At 36.2% G+C, this 16,715-nt stretch overlaps 1 long non-coding RNA gene across 1 annotated transcript in view; it reads right to left on the bottom strand.

Annotated features, from left to right (window-relative positions):
• Positions 1-10,020: 10,020 nt before the first annotated feature.
• The window catches only part of LOC139123506 (uncharacterized), a 119,048-nt gene continuing 112,353 nt past the window's right edge, over positions 10,021-16,715 (bottom strand). The window contains exons 2-3 of the long non-coding RNA XR_011549702.1: positions 10,500-10,903; positions 10,021-10,112 (exon numbers count right to left, since the gene is read on the bottom strand). This is a non-coding gene — a long non-coding RNA (uncharacterized lncRNA). The remainder of the gene's footprint in view (positions 10,113-10,499; positions 10,904-16,715) is intronic.

The following is a 16,715-nucleotide window of genomic DNA, read 5'->3' on the forward strand; positions in this document are numbered from 1 at the left end:
GCCTAAAAATGTTTGTTCAAAATGATTAAAATATTTTGACGGTAGGTACACTACCTCATCTACTGCGCTGAAATCTTCCATTTTCTCTGGAATGGTAAACCTAGAATTCGGCTTCTGTAAAATGAAATAAAGACCTATTAAGAAAAGTAAAGTTGATTACATTACACAGAAAGATAACAGAAAAGGCATTTATTATTTGATCTTGAACTCAGTACCTGAGCGCCTTACACTTAGGTAGGGCTGTAAATCAATGATTTTGAAATAGGTGAGCTGCTTTAAACTATGTGTAGTATCTTCAAGCAATGTTTCAGAAGTAGCTAAGCTGCAACATGTTCTTACAATGGAAAGTAGGTAGGTTTTCAGAGGCCATTTAAAAGGCTACTCTTAAATTTGATCATTTCTACCCGTCATGGGAGTAACTTCTTCAGGCATTTTAAATGGTACGGAAAGCAAAATTGTTTTCAAATATGCCATTGGCTCTGTGAGTTAACTTGGTTGGCTAGTGTACTGAACACATGGCGTAAAATGGCAATCCCAGATGACAATTTGTTACTACTCTGTGCTAATCTGAAACAAGACCATGCATTACTTTATGAAATATAATGCAAAATCAACGGCAACTGAAATGAGAACAGAGAAGCAGAATAGTTCAAATTAAGCCTTTAATAGTGCTGTAAATACTTCTTATCATTTGCTAATGTGTATTCACAGATATGAACATCATTATTGTTCTGTTGGCAAAACTTTTGTAGCAAAAATGGTATTCTGTATAAAAAGTGAGGCATCTATGAGCAAAATCGAAGATTCTCTTCATAAGACACTTGAAGCAAAGTAGGCACATTAAAATATAACTCACTGCAATGAGCCTTAATTCATTGACATTACCAAAAAAGAGCCCCTCAAAAAATACTTCTGGTAGAGGTTCTTCAGGTTGTTAATAACTGTCATGATTGTACAATTATATATTTTCAAAACATATCAATAGCCAATGGTTATTTGAAAAAACATTTTGCGTTCCAAGCATATCAAAACAAAAAACATTGTCAAAGACGGTAACACTGAGAACCATCTGTTACTCAGCTTAACCTCAGATTTAGAGGAGAGGAATCTCGGACAAAAGGTAGAAATGATGTTAATCTGATGTTTATACTTTATGATAGAACACTAGTTTACTGGGCTAGCTTAGATAGGCATTCAACACTCTTCAGTCCTTACATTTATATCATCCCAGACATCTGCCAAAGAGCAGTTTAGATACTTTGCAAGTTTATACGTCTTTAGAGCAATCTTTAGTTTATGAATTAAGAGTTGTGATGCAGTGTTCATTCAGACTTCTGTTCAGTGTATTTGTATCACAATTTTCATCTTATTGTGTTACCAGAATTGTCTGAAGTTGTCAGCATGGATTCAATCCAAATATTGTCATTAAGCATATCCAACATCTGCTGCCAGATGTAACGCTGCTAAAATTTCAACATATCCGCTGGGATAATAATGCATTTTATACTTCACTTTTTAAACTTTAGCTGTGTTTAGAGGGGATGTCAGATCATCCAGAGAGTATTGCTGATCTTGAACAAATCTCCTCTCCAACAAGGATTATTGTCTCTTACAGTTGTTAAGATGCTGAAGCAGTTGATATTCAGTTTTGGAGCCACCAAAGTCTGTTCCTATAACTTATTCTCATAATGCATTGTTAGTCATTTATACACATGCCTAAAATATTGCTGAACATGCTGGAAACAATACCTCATCTCTTGCACTAGAATTTTTCTTTTTCTCTGGAATGGTAATCCTGGAATCTGGCTTCTGTAAAAATGAAGTATAGATCTGTTAGGAAAAGTAAAGAGGATTCCATTAAAGAGAAAGTTAACAGAAAAGGCATTAAATACTTGATTTTGAGGCATAATCATAAATCATGAAACAACCCTGCTTTGGAATTAACAATTTTAAAACTATCAGAAAAACTCAGAACACACTCGCTTTGGACTTTATAGTGCAATTTTTGGTACATACCTAAATAAAAATGATTTAAGTGTATCATGCTTTATTTCAATACACAGGATGTGAGTTGAGCTGTGAAAACCAGAGATTGAGCTCATTTGAGTGAGCAGAACCATATAAGTTACATTTCCAAAGACAGAATGCTCAAAAAAATTCAAAATGAGCAATATTGACCCTTTAAAAGTGAACCTAGGCTGCAATTCACCATTACCATACGGTATAAGTGCATGCATAATGTAGTGATAAATCTTGCACTTTTGAAGTTGATTTATCCACACTTTCATGTTATCATTGCTTATAGTGTATGGTGAAATGAAAAAAAATTAGATTCAGACTAAAAGAAAAGGTCAAATTCTAAAATTTTAAATCTCAATTTCTTTTTAGCTGTATTTATGCTATGATGTACTTGACTTAAATTCTGCATAACAATTACAAGACAAATAAATTATTGCAAGGCAGGGAAAAAATCTCTCTTCTGAATGGCACTCACAGTGCACCAAATAGCTGGCCTGTCATGAGACATTGGTCTTGTGATCAGATGCCCACCTTAAGCAATTGAAAACCGTTAATTGAACCTTATGTCTCAAAGCAATAAATTGAGTAAACTTCACAATGTTGATCTTAATCATTGACAAAGACAGTGACTCAAAGAGAAACAGCTTGACCTTAGATTTTGAGAGAATCTCAGAAGACTCAAATGGCATTAATCTTGTTTCGACACTTTATGGTAGAACACTAGTTTACAGGCCCTGGGCTAGCTTGGTAGGCATTCAACACTCTTCAGTCCTCATATTTATATAATCCCAGACATCTGCCAAAAAGCAGTGTTAGATACTTTGCAATTTTTTTAGGTCTTTAGAGAAATCTTTAGTGTTTGAATACAAGAGTTGTGTCTGTTCAATGTCTTAATTGTGTCACAATGTTCATCTCATTTGCCAAGAATCATCTGACGTTTTTTGGCATGTATTCAAGGCAAATACTGTCATTTAGCCTATCCAACATCTCCTCTCAGATGTAATGCTGCTAAATTCTCAATATATACGCTGGGATGCTGATGCATTTTTATACTTCACTTTTTGTACTTCAGCTGTGTTGACAGGAAGTGCCAGATGTTCACAGTGTTTTGCTGATCTTGCACTCAATTCATCCCTGATCGAGATTATTGTCAATATCGTTGTTTGACAGACAGACAGACAGACAGACAGACAGTTAAATTAACTTTTAGAGCCATCAAAGCCAGTTTCCTATAACCTTTTCCTAATGTACTGTTAGTCATTTATCACTCTCTTAAACCAGATGAACATGCTAAGAAATATACCTCATCTACTGCACCTAATTTTTCCTTTTTCTCTGATATGGTAAACTTAGAAACAAGCTTCTGCATTGCAGATGACATTCGCCCTGTAAAAGTCTGTGAAGGAAAAGACTCGTGTTAGCAACTTTTGGAAATGTAGAAAGTATATGATTGTATAATCTATTGATCAGAAATTAAGCGAGTTTGAAAATTAAGATTAAACGAATGTGAGCAACATGTTGTAGAGGCTGGCAAAGCTTGTCAATGCCGGCTTTGCTCCTTACAATTTACAATTATATAGTAACCGATTGTCTCCGGATTTATGCATCCATTATCTGAAGATATGTGTTTGAAATTTCTATAGAGAATTCTTACTGAGCTTGAAAATAACAGCAAAATGAATTTTGAACTCAGAAAATGTACACATTCCAATGTTGAATGCAAAGCGCTAAGGTAGTAAATATGAATATATAAATGGAGACCGTAACATGCTACTTACAGAATTTCAAAGGTGTAACACAAGTGATAACAGGGTAAACAATGTCTTCACACAAATGTGACTAAATCATCCTAAAAACCTTATTGACAACTATATGAAGTAATTGCATTAATATGGTATAGACTATCATAGAGAAAAAGAATTGAAGAATATTGAGCAGAAACGATGAAAGCAAGTGCTGAAAAACTGAAATATCGCACCTGTTTCAATATCATTCAATAGGGCATCCCTACTAAGCTGTATAGTTCATTTCAAAAGTGTGAATGTGACATTAAACTGGTCCAATAATTATTTTCTTTAAAGCAATACATTACCAGGTAACTGGTAACTGGGACATTTGTGATTTACAAATTTAAGTAGGACAATCCTGAACCACTGATAGTTAGTTGTGGTACCAGGTGTCTGGAATAGGCAAGCGTACCCTGCTGTATGCTACACCCGTCAGGATTGGTGCCAAAATTGCTAAATTGCTAAATATTGTATGAATTGATATATAGTAGACGAATCACTGTAATAAGTCAAAGCTGGGAAAGCTGTCGCTAATCATTTGAGTGACTGTGGTGTCATATTTGGCCATGATGTTGCCATATCAACCATAGAACTTCTTATTAGTCCTCATAAGTCTTTTTTGTGTATGCATGCCTCACTAGTTTTGATTCCAATGAGTTGTGTCTTATTAGAAAATCAGCGTAGGAATCACAAGCCCTGAAATATCTGAGAAGCTGAGACAAGAACATACAATAAGCAGGTGCAGATGGAATATTACTCGACAAGTGGGTATAATTTATAATTTCAAAACAGAAATCATCTCTTTTGTCATACACCTTAGTGTGTAGCCCATTAGTACCCATTTGTAGGAACAGATCAAGATATGAAGATGACTTCTTACCCTTGGTTGTTTCTTTAAGGTAGCGAGATACTTTATAGACACTTTCATATTTTTATTTTTTTCTCAGGAGTCAAAAAAGTAATAAAGTACATATTTTCTGAAAGCCCTGATGTCGGGAAATCAAACCATGCACAATACACAGTCATTTTTTGAATAATACTCACGTGACAAGTGTTTTGCTGAACCTTTAAAAATTGGTTTTTCTTCCCTTTAACAAACACACCACATGATTTCTCGCTCAAATTTGTGCATTGACAAGTCTTGGTAACACCCTTGAAATCCGTTTCCGGGATTTCCTTTATATGCCGTTGTTTTTTTTTGTTATCCACTATTAAAGGCCTGAGACTAAGGTGCTTTTCAAGAATGTTTTTTTGTTGCGTTATATAATTTGAATGGAGAAACGGAGAACGGAGAAAAAATCCAACTCATCATGATATATATGATGTAAGAATTTTATATGTCTGGATTTTCTAATCAGATCATTAATATATCTGTGTGTGTTGTTAAAACGCCTTGCAAGTTTTTTAGACCTTGTTTTGAAGAGAGATTGTAGGAACTCTGCTGAATATCATTATCACATGAATTGGCCCGAATTGCCACCTATCTGGCGTAGAACAGGACGAATAAGGATTCCGAATTAGCCTTGTTCTACTTCATCAGCCGGAACTTTTTTCCTGCTTAGTACCATACATGCAGGTCCGGACAACATGGAAACATAGAAGGCATATTTGTCTAATGAAATTTCGAGTCGCTAAAACTCTCTTTTCTCGAGAATCAAATGGGGATACCGTCGATCATTTTATTTGAATGGCTCAGTAACGTTAGGGCTCCAGTTGAGTCGTGTAGGCTAAGTGCGACCTCGTACCTGGCGATCCCGTTTAGTGATAAAACCAAAACCTACACCTCAAGTAAAGTTCAACTGAATAAAAGAGTTCAGTATAATCTTCGGGAAAGCGACATAGGGGCAAAAGTATAAAGTCATTCGACTAACAATGATAAATTTCTTCATCATACAAAAAATTCCGTAAATTCTCGCTCGTAATCAAACAGCAGCGCGGCGTAAGGCTGTAGCGAAGACAAAAGTCACAAAAAAAACATCAAAGTTTGTAAGATGAAATCATTGACGACCGAGATTGGGATTGACGAGTTGACACCTGCGGCAGAGACCGGTTGCGCACACGAAGGTCATAAACTTGTGTGATATTTTCAAAAGCCAGGGCATCTCTGAGAATGAGAATCATATTTCAATCGTGTCATTGCATTACTTCATAAATGTCTTTGTAAATATTCTAAATAACTCTGAATACTATAGATATCCATTGCTAGCGCAGTGAAAGCTATGTCCACCGATAGCAGACTTGCCTTGGCATCGGTACAGCGCAAGACAGTTAATGACACGTTCATATGACCGAATCCGTATGTCTGGCTTGTGGAGATACCATTCGATGTATCAAAGTTTCTTGTTGGATTTATGAACGAAAGTATCTCCTGAGTGACGAGCCACTTTACTCATTAAATGAAATTAATCCGCAAAAGTAAATCACAAATCGCGACGAAATTCATGTAATTTGTTACAATAGTTTTGATCCAACTACATCAAAAGAAAAATAAGAAGAAATTAATGTGATAAATATATAATCCCATGGTGTTTTTCTCTGTTTGACGTCATCGTATACTCGTGTTTTTTGCGGAGCCGCACAACTTCTCGCCTTTGGCTTGACATTGTATGGCTCTGCGAAAAACATTCGTATATGATGATGTCAAACAGAGAAAAATAGGCAACGTCGTATTGTTGTTGGTTGTTGGCAAACACGGGGCGGGATGGCTAAAAACTCCCCTAGTCGTTGCATAATCAGAGAAACATAAAGTGTTAAACCAGGAGCTAACGATTATCACCTTTGTCAGAATCACAGGGAAAGAAGTATAAGTCACCTGGAGTGGGAAGGGATGGGGTTCTTTTGTGCAGCGGTTTTATTTCATTAATTTTGACTGTGATATTTCAAATAAAGCTTTTGACTCGAACCATCTGACTGCTTTCTTTATTGCAACACAAGTCCATAATATCTCCTCACCAACCTGTATACACACCACTGTAATCGCTCAGCAAACATTGCAAACATTGCTAATTGGCTGTCTATATCTGCGGCTTAATTGATTGCGCCAACATCACAGCCATCACACACAAAATGTTGGAATACAAAGCTTCAACCCATTGAATAAAAGTTGGGCCAAAAGTAAAAGCATTCAAAGCTTCAAAAAGGAAAGAATTGTTTTAACCCAATTCTGTCCAATTAGCATGAGATCTAATAATTGCACCATCTTTAACAAAATCGTACTCAATCTGAACATCTTCTTTCACAGTTTCGTACTGAATAATAATGAAATGAGAGGACTCAAAGCAAGATGACCTTCCAGTAGAGCTCATTTTCGAGATCCTTAATTTCATCTTTAAGTTTTCTGCTTTTCTGCTCACTGCACTGCATAATCATTCTTCAATATTATCCTTCATTCAAGCCCAAATACTTGATTGATTGATAAGACAGAGCTCTCATGGACCCTCTCTGGAAAATTGTCACGAATCAGATCAACATATTTCCCATCATCCAACAAACTTGTAAACTTCCAAAAGAGAGTGTGCTCTGATTTAAATACCAGTACAATTTCAGAATGATCTGAAAAAATATACGGTTTCACATACCGTATATTTTTAAGAATGGAGTTACGTACAAGACAGTTGTTTACCTATTTTGTACCAGAACTGGATTAAAATGTTCAAGGTAAAAGCAGCGACATCTTGCTGAAATATTCTCCAAACATCACATAAATCAAAAGATTCCATATATTCATGTACAAGATTTTAAGAATGCTTCCACATTTTGAGGTTGCCACCCTTTCGATCTCTACTAATATCTGAAACTAAATCATGACCTCCACACCAGATTATTGAAACATCATTCTTGATCAGTAATCACACCAGATTATTGAAACATCATTATTGATCAGTAATATTTCGTAAAAAAATTGTGATAAATATATTTCAAAAACATACAGTGCTGATGCTCATAGGAGCTTACTGTTTTTTAATCAAAATAAATCCTTCAGCACACCTAAAATAATTTTATGAATATCATAATCAATATTGGGAATCAATGTTATAACACCCCTACGATTTGACTTTCTATTGGCAAAGAATATATTTCCTTAAAACTGATCACTCCAAAACTGTTCACAATTTGGATTATGTGTAGTTGGCCAACAAAACACGAGTTTATGCTTTTCTGGAAGACGCAAACCTCTAATGTTAAGTGATAAAAATTTCATATCTGAGCTTGGCATTAGCAGTTTAAATTATTAAGTTTTCCAGCAAAAGAAAAGAAATAATTTAGAATTACATCAATTAAACATAAGACAACAGCCGACACAAGACAGCCGCAACACAGATGCTCGTAAAGACAGAAACAAACTACGGTGACCCGGAGGCAGGCCTAAAACCAATCCAAAGAAACTCGACAAAACCAACGGCAAAACCCTTGCCTATCGGCTCCTGAGTCTTGTAAGAGTCATTTGAGAAGTGCAAGATGCTTCTACTCTTCTCTTTAATCCTCTATTCTGTTTCCATCACATATTTCAGTCCCTCAATCTCATTTCTTCAATGTGTCCTTTCTGTTTCCGCAGCATATATCTGTGCGTTATGTATATGGCGCCATCTTGAAAACGTGCATGCTTTCCCTCATGACAAGCTTTGTTCATCACTGGAAGTAGTGATTTCTTTATTTTGTATTCCTGAGGGCGTAAGTCTTGTTTCAACTGGATACCAGGTCATTCGAGCATACTCCATGCTTTCTCCAACACTGTGGTGCCTGACTGGACGATATAGAAAATTCATGAGAAAGGGTCTCGTTCAGCGAGTCTTGGATAAGCCATCATAAAAGCAATTTTTGGGAAGAAAAGAATTATTATACCGATGAAGTTACGGTTCTTCTTCATTCAGACGTCGGTATTCACTGATATAATGAGCGATATTGTTGAGTTCCAATGATTGCACACTACCGGGTTGAAGCACAGGCGCTCGTTAGCTGGGTAGTCTGCTAGATTTATTGATTTTCTGCTCGATCTATCGATGCTGTAGTCAATATGCCTGCCACTAGGGTATTTAGGTTGCAGAGGAAAATTATCCCTGATTGTGTGTTGCAATAACTCGTACGGTCCGTGTAACAGAATCTTCCAAACCGGTCGTACACCAGCCACCATTGGCAGTAAGTAGTTTCTTTGACACAAAAAACGGCCCTTTTCAGGGCAGCCACATTTCCCAAAAAGAGAACTGCCGTAAACAGTATACTGCCTTATGGGCCTAAGTACACATACACAAACACCTTGTACCGGTACCTCATGCGCATTGTCAGAAGCATAGTCCCATAAAATTATGAAACTAAATTGCAACAGTGCAGTATGCATTCACCCATTTTCAGGTTTGTATCAATTGAATGTTAGTTATTTGAGAATTTTGTTGCATTGTGTGTATTGTAGGTGATCTGGTGTACACAGCAAATATTTGATCATTAGCACCTACTGCGTGTCACTTTGTGATTGATAGCAATTTGAAAGGGTCAACGGCTATGTTGTTGATGCCACTGACCGTGTACAAAAACAAATTTTCATCAATAATTCACTTGAAACTGTAAAATAGAAAGTGTTTTGCTCACAATGCTATTTCCAAAGTATTAACTAAAGGTAACATGGTGTTACAGGGCTATATTTACCATCTGCGTGGAAAAGATTTATGCCAGTTTTCTGGAGCAGTTGCTTGCGTTGCTTCCATGTGTCAGTCATTCAAAACAATGAACCCACTGAAATTAAGCTGCCTTTCATACCCAAGAATGGCTTTAACTGACTGGGTGATGCGTTGGCACCTTGTGTGCATTCTCAATGGGCTCAGTTAAACGCAAAACTGTTTCTTTCAATAATTTCCGTACCTTTTGAATGGGCTCTGCTCCTCCAATTTCTTCCTTCTCTTTATACTTTCAAATTGAAGCTTTAGGAAATTCTTTGCGATATATCTTACATTTTCATCTCTATTTCTATCAGACACCTTCTTCAAGTCGGCTTTTTCTTTACTCAATGCCTCGAGGGTATTTTTATTGAATGTTTACATCTTCAGAACAGATTATGCTTAGAAGGTAATGCCACAATTTCTCTTTTACATTAAAAGCTTTGTTACAATTTGTCCTTCACGTGATGTCAAGTCACATTTAATAGATGAATACTGTCAGGTACAGTAAAGTAATCTGTATCATTGTAAAGAGTCTGAAACTGAAACACCACAATTTTACTTACCTTGTCCATATCTCCTGCAAGTTTTCCTTTTTTCTTCATTGAATTGTCCTTGGCAACAACATTTGTTTCTGCTTCTACACTCCTTTGTACACCTGTTGGAGAAACTTTACAAGTAGTGAGGGTAATGTTGTACATGTATCTTCTCTTCCCTTTTTTCTTGCAAGGCACAAGTTCCCTCCATGTTAGATTTACTTTGTATGTGCCGTAACACAAATGTTGAAGATATGTATCAAAAGTATACAGGGTTACTTTGAATTGATTCAGTAGCTTTCTTGTTTGTAGATGGAAGTAGAATTTATTAAGGCAATAGTATATTTCCCATATACCTTACAATATATGAATCAACCAAAAAGATGATTAAATATGGTTTGTTACTTTACATTAGATAAAAATGATACAAACAAAATAAAGGCTCTGTGATCAATTGAACTCAACCTTTTATTTAGCAAGTTTCTTAACTGTTAACTGTGAGAACTAACCTGTCTTCGTTTCTCTCTTTTTCTGTCTGTCTTCACGAAAATTAATTACTCTTTTTCTAAGAATTGCTTTATCATATTTAAAAATAGATCCTCAAGTAGGTCCAAATCTTCCTCCGCAATTAACCCTTTGCCTTCCAAGTAATGAAATACATCTGTTGCATTTGTCAAGTTTTCTGCATCACATATATCGATTGCTTCATTAGCAGCAATTTTACCATTGTTTTCACATCATCTCTCACAAGGCCCTTTTCCAGGTCAAGGTATAATTTATTTAATGGGCGAATATGCTCCTTCGATTTTCCAGTTGCTGCCATGATATGCCAATGCAGACGACAAATCAGTTCTTCTTTCCTTGTCAAGTGGTAGGCAGGTTAATGTTTTCCAAGCTGATTCAAACAGAAGCCCTGTCAACAGATTAAGAGATATATGAGAGCCTAGTACATATTATGTGTAATGGCTCATGATATCAAATACACGTCACATATGGTTGTCAAAGTAAGGGGCATTACATAATAATTTAACAGGCGTATATAATACAAATAAGTATGTTGCCCTTGTGTTGCAGTTGAGATGCCCATTCATTAACTTCATTGAGAGCACAGTAACTTTTAGACATTCAAAAATTAAAGTCGGCGATGATGGGACAATGATATCCAAACAGGAGAAGGAACATATTATGTATAAGCAAAATGGGGAAAATACTAATACAATAAATCAATTTTTTTCACAATAAGTGTCACTTAGGCACCACAATTCTTGCCAATTTGTCAATTAAATAATGTACAAATTACTAAGTAAGATCCTACAGACTATATTTTTAGAGGTTATTCCTGTTCCTGTGTACGTCATGAGTGTAATTTGTGCTTTGACTGTCTGATGCAGCACAAATAAGCAATAGGGTAATAACCGAATTACCATAACCAATGCCAAGATTTTTAATAATACATGTAGTACAAAAAACCGTGAATTCTGATACTCTATTTTATTACATCTTGTGTATAATATGTAAATATTTGTGTAAAGAGGCTTCCTTCATAACTAGAGAAGAAGTGAGCATAAAGCGCGACATTAATACAAGTCCTAAAAATCTCAAAGAACCCAAAGAAGAAAGACAAAGGGATTTAAAAATCATCGTACAGGAGGAACTTTAAAAAGTGCAATATGCTAAATTCATTTTGCCCCTCGAACTTTTTCTAATTTCATAATTTTTTCTTGAGTTAATGCTGATTGTCTGGGTTAATCTGCTGAACAGCAGCTGACATGGGCCAGGTGCCCATGCAGGGGAAACCTATGCCAAATTTTTCAATTAAAAAAATAAGTTCTGCCCTGGTTGACACCGGTCTTTGTTTTGCTTGTTCATCTGATGTCAACTCTTTTCATATTTAAAATTTTATATTTTAGTTACTGTATTTAATTTCAACAAAATAAATCTGAAAAAAATGACAGAAACAAAATTTGAGTTTGTTATGTACAAACAACTTAGCCTGCCCACTAAACCCAAACTGTAAGATGCTTGACTTAAGAAGTTTAATCTGTCAAAATTTTGTCCTTGATCTCACAGGAATTCAGAGAATATCATGTCACATTTAAGTAAAAATGACGAACATTTAGTAATAATAGACGGTTTTATTTCATTTTCATTGCACATGGGAAAAATCACAAACGGAATTTTTCTTCTTCTGTTGATGGAAGCAGGAAGTATTGTAACTCTATTTGATTTTTAAACAAATGGGAGCAACATAACTAATGACACGCCCAATGCATAATCTACTTAAGTAGTAGGCGGAGCTACACCATACACATGATTCCCAACATCCCCCCGCGCGCCGGCAAGATAAAGTGTTTCAAAATTAAATTAACCAAAAGAACCCGAACGTTTGTCAAACATGAAGAGAAAGCAAGAAAGAGAATTAAAGAAAATGAACAGACAACAAATAGAGTACTTAAAAAAGTTAATATCAGACCTGTACCAGTGTAACACCGGAGATTTTACCTGGGTGAATACTGCGTGATCTGGGGATTACTTTAACCATCATTGTATACTCTCAACGGCCTTGATGATATGGCAGACAGGTTCACTAATGGGGCAGTTATTGAATTGAGGTCATTGATCTTAAAGGGACTTTTACAGGGACAAATGCAACTGAGGGGCCAGCAAACTCCTTCCAGCTCTAAATGGCATTTCACCACAGTGTCTCAGACAGATGTGGGTGTAACAGAAAAGCATGCAAAGATTAACAAGACAAACAGAGTAACAGCAACAACATTCAAACATGAACTTTATGTTAAAAATATGTCACAAGAGGAACGAAATAAAAATCCACAGAAACAACAACAACAACAACAACACAACAACAACAACAACAAACAATTTGTGAAGAGCTGAGAGTAGCTACAGCAAAAAACAAAGTACTTGAAAAAGAAAGAAGAGAGCTGGAATGCAGAGTAGCAGAACTTGATGTACAAATAAAAGTGGCAGTGGAACAGCTGGAGGCTAGAAAAGAAATTGTAGCAGAGCTAGAATTTTACATATTTTTGTCAAAATACTCCCCAGTACAGAGTATTACTGTAAAGTACTTTTCTTTGAGGTATTATGAGATGAACCTTTCTCCATTCTTGTTTTTTGAACATATGTATCCTATAAACCCTTGCACAAAATTAACACTACTACATTTACAATGACATAGTCCCCACTTGTAATAGGAGTATTAGTCTGATGGGGCAGGGAAATGTGGTCATTAAGAAGTATCACTGGAGTGTATATGTTGAGATCTATGGGCACATAGGTCTATGTCGTTGTTCCCAATTTGAAACACATGAGGCATGTCTAAGTTATGGTTCTAAATTGGGAAAAAAGATCAGACCTGTAGCTGTATTGGCCAGCCAAGAAATACATATGCGCATAATAAATGAGGTACAAGATGTGACATCTTAAGGTCTAATATCCTATCAAAATTGAAGGGTATAGAACTTGTGGTTACTGAGATATTCATATATATATGTATAATCAAGGTCAAAGGTCATTTAGGTCACATGACATTTTGGGGAAAAAAATGTATCGTTAATAAATCCCTATATGCCAAAAATCAGACTCTACCTCTATTCGCTTGCCCAGAATTAGATATGTGCATAATAAATGAGGTAAAGCGTGTGTTGTCATAAGGTCTCCCATCCTACTAAATATAAAGGACATAGCACTTGTGGGACTTATTTATTGACATAAACGTATATTTTAGGTAAAAAATCAAGTTCACATGACATTTTGTCAAAAAATTTCTATCCTATAGTTATCCCTATATACGAAAAATCAGACATCCAGCTCTATTGGCTTGCTCAGAATTAGATATGCACATAATTAATGAGGTACAGTATGTGGCGTCCTAAGGTTCCCACCATGATATGAAGGGTGTAGCACTTGTGGTTACTGAGTTATGGACAAATACGTATATTTGAGGTCAAAGGTCACCAATGTCACGTGACATTTTGTCAAAATGTCTGAGATATCTGTGTGAAAGGATGGACGAACGGATGGACGAACGGACACAATGACCCAGACACCATGACCCAATCTATAAGCCCCCTGGACTTCATCCGTGGGGACTAAAAACTGTGTCACTGCATCCTTTTTGCACTAGAATACGATGAGAAACTAAATTTTTATTTTTCTTGGCCTTATACATGGGCGTCTACGGAGAACTGACTTATACATAGGAGTCTATGGAGAACTGCCTTTACATGGGAGTCTATGGAGGACTGCCTTATACCTGGGAGTCTATGGAGAACTGCCTTATACATGGGAGTCTATGGAGGTGTAAACTAAAAAGTCCTCCAAGTCTAACACGGCCAAATTTGATCGCATTGTGAAACAAATCGACGTGCATCTGTATGGGGTAGGGTACTATCCTTGTGCAATGTGAAAGAAATTGACCAGGGCATGTCTCAGTCTGATGTCTGCGTGAACGGACGTACGTACGTACGCATGCACGCATGGACAGACGGACATGACCCAATCTATAAGTCCCCCCCAGACTTCGTGGGGACTGACAAACTTTCTTCGTGTCATTGATGGCCTTGATTTTCTTTGGATATTGACTGGACACATTCATTAAAGACGTCACTATAGCTTGTCAATGACAGTGAAATGATTTTTTGCAGAAACTTGATCGGTCCAGCCAAGTACACATGCTTACTCATAACAGCTGGACTGCGATGATCACAACATTGTTTTGTGATATTCCGATACAAATTAAAATAATTTTATTAATATGTCGCATTGACTATAAAGTTGCAAATGTTTCCTTGGGTGTTGAAACATGTTAGCATAGTGTACGTGTTACAAATCAACACACCAAACAGCAATGTTCATGTAAGAACAACCTGCTTGATTTCCATGGACTTTCTGGTCCGCCCATCACACTGTTATGTCTGTTTCCCCTCTAGCTTCCGAAAATTCTTGGTAAATTTACAAATTCAGTCTCAAAAGTTTTAGCCCAGATATATTTTCATTTGATATTTTGATATCATCAAGAAATGTCTGGTGATGTTCACTTCTAGATCATTAAACTGGTGGAATCTACAAAAATATTAAAATCATTCAGAATCACATAATTTCTTGTATAAGTTATAGCAGTTTGAAAGTAGGCCGAATGGGAGTCAATCAAGCTGAATGCCATTTAAATTGGAAGGCAGCAAAATGCCATTAAATTGGAGGCAGCAAAATTACCTTTCACCTATTGGACCACCCTAGGTAGTTTCTTGTGAACCATAATTGCGTAATTAGGGGGTCTTCATGCATGACATCACATGATGAGATGACCTAGACTTGACCTTTCAGATAACCTCAGTTTTTCTCCTTTTCCTTTGTATTATGACTCCATTTGTGAAAGTTTCCTTTGAAATAATGGTTTTTACTATCAAACTGAGTAGTTGCAGGCCAAATTTTGATACAGCAAAGTAGGTAAAACTTTTGATAGACTCAAGGACGACCCAGGACTCACAGAGGCAAAGCAGGCCTCAGTGTATTCATGGACGTTACGTTCATGATGTATTGTAGTATCGAACAGCAACAGTGTTTGTTTTACGTACCAGGGAATTTGTAACTTTGTAGAAAGGAGAGTAAAGTGTTTCAATACATTGCAACTTTGTAGGAAGGAGGGTAAACTGTTTCAACATCTCACAACATTTTATTGTTAGGTGTAGTTTTCTGTTGAGGAGGTGTAAGAATTCAATAGCCACTACATTAGCCAAACAGGAATTTTTGTAGCCATTTTTAACTTTCTTTCGCATTTGGCGAATTGGCGAATAGGTAGCGGGAGCCCTGGATGCCAATACAGCTCATCTCAGAACCGGACATACTTATCTACACACAAGATTTGGCAACACCCTGACAATTAAATAATCTTTAATAGCACTGATTTACATTTACAAATTATTCTATGTGAAGTAATTCTCCAATTGCAGATACTATGACAAGTATAACATTACACGATGGTTCATAATGTTCATCGACAAAGTTCACTCAAAATGTACTTTGAAAACGATAGTATTTTGACAGCTGTTACCGCGGCTACTTACTATAAAAAGTCTGTTGAAAAGTCATTGACATGACATAGTCCCCACTTGTAATAGGAGTATTAGTTTGATGGGGCAGGGAAATGTGGTCATTAAGAAGTATCACTGGAGTGTATATGTTGAGATCTATGGGCACATAGGTCTATGTCGTTGTTCCCAATTTGAAACACATGAGGCATGTCTAAATTATGGTTCTAAATCCAGAAAAAAGATCAGACCTCTAGCTGTATTGGCCAGCCAAGAAATACATATGTGCATAATAATGAGGTACAAGATGTGACATCTTAAGGTCTAATATCCTATCAGAATTGGAGGGTATAGAACTTGTGGGTACTGAGTTATGCATATATATGTATAATCAAGGTCAAAGGTCATAAGGTCACGTGATATTTTGAAAAAAATTGTATTGCTAATTAATCCCTATATGCTAAAATCAGACCTCTAGCTCTATTCCCTTGCCCAGAATTAGATGTGTGCATAATTAATGAGGTAAAGCGTTTGCTGTCATAAGGTCTCCAACCCTACTAAATATAAAGGACATAGCACTTGTGGTTACATATTTATCGACATAAACGTATATTTCAGGTCAAAGGTCGAGGTCACATGAAATTTGGTCAAAAAATTTCAATCCTATAGTTATCCCTA

This window comes from Ptychodera flava, assembly GCF_041260155.1.
Source record: "Ptychodera flava strain L36383 chromosome 23 unlocalized genomic scaffold, AS_Pfla_20210202 Scaffold_23__1_contigs__length_28996876_pilon, whole genome shotgun sequence".
In the NCBI taxonomy this organism is placed as follows: Eukaryota; Metazoa; Hemichordata; class Enteropneusta; family Ptychoderidae; genus Ptychodera; species Ptychodera flava.